The sequence below is a fragment of the Phodopus roborovskii genome, unplaced genomic scaffold (assembly GCF_943737965.1).
Source record: "Phodopus roborovskii unplaced genomic scaffold, PHOROB, whole genome shotgun sequence".
Lineage (NCBI taxonomy): Eukaryota > Metazoa > Chordata > Mammalia > Rodentia > Cricetidae > Phodopus > Phodopus roborovskii.
This window is the reverse complement of record NW_026126571.1, coordinates 30,318,853-30,321,509: the sequence shown is the minus strand read 5'-3', so window position 1 is coordinate 30,321,509 and position 2,657 is coordinate 30,318,853.

The window sequence follows — 2,657 nt, the reverse complement described above, 5'->3', positions numbered from 1 at the left end:
TTGTTACTCTTTCAGAAATCCAGAGTTTGTGTCCCGGTATCCATATCTTTTGGCCTCTATTTACCCCATAACTGTGTCCATACTCACAAAGGGGCACACACATAATACACATAAAAATAAAATCTTTCTAAAAAACTAAAGAAGAGAGAGAAATATTTCACAGGATACAATTCTTCTAAGTGAATCAAGGCTTTCTCAAGGAAACGAAGTACCTGGATAATTCATTCAATGGAGCTGACAAACATGTTTGCCTTGGCAAAGGGGAGTCCTGAGTCATGTCCCAGCTCCCTGCTTCCTTGGGTTTCCTCCCATCGTAGACGTAGATGTGCCTTGATGGAGGCTGTGATACCCATCCACCTCTATGCACCTGCCTCACAGCCTAAGCTACAATTGCTGAAGGAGGAGAGCAGTAACTGTAGAGCTGTGAGGATTAGAAGTGTTGGATAAAACTTGTCAGGTTCCATGTCCCCATTCTGGGTAAGGCAAACTGACATAAACAATGGTCAGATGACTTGGTCTTGAAACATGGGAAGTACTGGGCTAAGAGTCAAAGCCAAATCTGCTAGTGTAAAACCCAACCTTTTCCCATGAAGCTTGAAGCTCACCACCAGGCAGGATGGATGCATTCAGGGAAGTTATTCAAAGCATTGGGTGGTTATTAAATAGGAGGAAAATGCATAGTGCTAATACTGGCCTTTCCTCCTTCATTCATTTATTCATTCACTTTGTCCGGTAAATACTAGTGAGTCTCTTTTTTGTTGTAGACACTGCTGAGATATGGGGCCATAGAACAAGGAATGGAGTTGACAAAGTCTAGTAGGGACTCACAGAGAGCCAACAAGGACAAGGCAAGGTATTGAGCACAATGAAGAGTGTGTATGACTAGTCCAGGGAAACCCATTCCCAAAGCTAAGGCCACTGAATAAGTACCAGACACAGAGATGGCTCAGCAGTTAAAAGCACTGGCTGCTTTTCCAGAGGACCCAGGTTCAATTCCCAGCACCCACATGGCAGCTCATAACTGTCTAGAATCTAGTGTCAGTGGGTCTAACATCTTCATACAGACATACATACAGGCAAAATGCCAGTCACACATAATTAAATGACAACAATCAGAAACAGAAAAAATAAGCCAGACACAACCTCCCTGCTTAGTAATATAATCACTTACCACCATAGCCCACAATAGAATGTTCATTGCTAAGTACAGACACCTACTAGATTAGTGGGAAAGTATGCATGAAACTGAAACTAAATCTGAGACTCTGTGGTATCTGGAGGCACCCTCATGGGCTGAGTCTCTCCTGTTCAGCCGTGCAGGGCTGCTCTCTGCCTCCTTCCTGCTTGCTATACATCTGTGGTGCTGTGCTGTGGGCTAACCAATAGTCACCATGACTTCTAGCCTGTGATTGCTTGGACCAGTGGAAACCACACCAGAAACTTGATGGGGAAGAGACAGTGAAGTTGGGAACCTATTCTTCCCATGCCTTCCTGGTGGGTGGCCTTAGCCTGACTGGGTTTTTCATGGCTATGAAGCCTGGTGGCTTCCACCCCCATCCCTGCTGCCAACTCTTTGTCTTGCTTAAAGCAAGGGTGAAAAGGCATCCTGATGTCACTAACTCCAGGTCCTACCTCACCCTCCCTATTCTCTACCCTCACCCTTGTAAACAGTTCAGTATTGATCTTTCCTCAAATTACTTAAATGAACTAAATTATGGGTGATGCGACTCTGATGAAGGCACAACTGTTTGAGGTACAGCTCATTTTTGTTGTCTTCTGGGTTTTGATGACTCTCTATAATAACCACTTTTGGAAGTGTGTGGTCAACACACAACTTCTTATTTTCTCTGGGAACCACCCCCAAATCACAGTGTAGACCAGGATCTACAGTTGTGCCAAGTACCCATAATTGACTGGGTTAAAGACCAAAGGTCAACTAGGCCAACCAGATGTCATATCCTAGAATCCCAGCAGGACTGTGGATCTCTGTCAGTTTTGGCAAATCAATCTCACAAACAAGGTGGGGGGCAGTTTGGCTGGGGAAAAAGAGGAGACATCTAATCTTGTGACATCTAATCTTGGTTGTCAATTTGACTACATCTGGAATCAACTAAAACCCAAACTGCTGGCACTCTTTGTGAGGGATATTCTTGATCACCTTATCTGAAGCAGGAAGAACCGGCAGCCCCTTCTGGTGCCATATCCCAGATAAAAGGACATGGAAAGGAGACTGCTTTGTGCCTGTATGCCTTCAGCTGCCTGGCAAGTGCATCTACCCTGTTTCTTAAACATTCCTTTGTCTGTATTAGAACATAGACTGAAGATCAGCAACAGTCCAGGAATCCTCCAGGACTCCAATGTCAAACTGGGACTGCTGAGATAGTATGTACCTCACGGCCTGAACATGTATGAGACTATTGGCCTTTCCATCATGAGGCAGCCACTACCCGGACTGCATGCTATAAGCCAATCTAATGAATACCCGCCATGTGTGCAGGTGTGTGTGTGTTCATGCTATCAGTCTTGCTTCTTTAGTGAACCCTGACTAATAAAACTACCTCCAGTAGCTGCCTTTAAGGTTCTAGATGCTCAGTACTATAACCCTGTCACCACCTCCAACCTTTAGCACACATTAAGTTGAATTAACTTCTGCTACC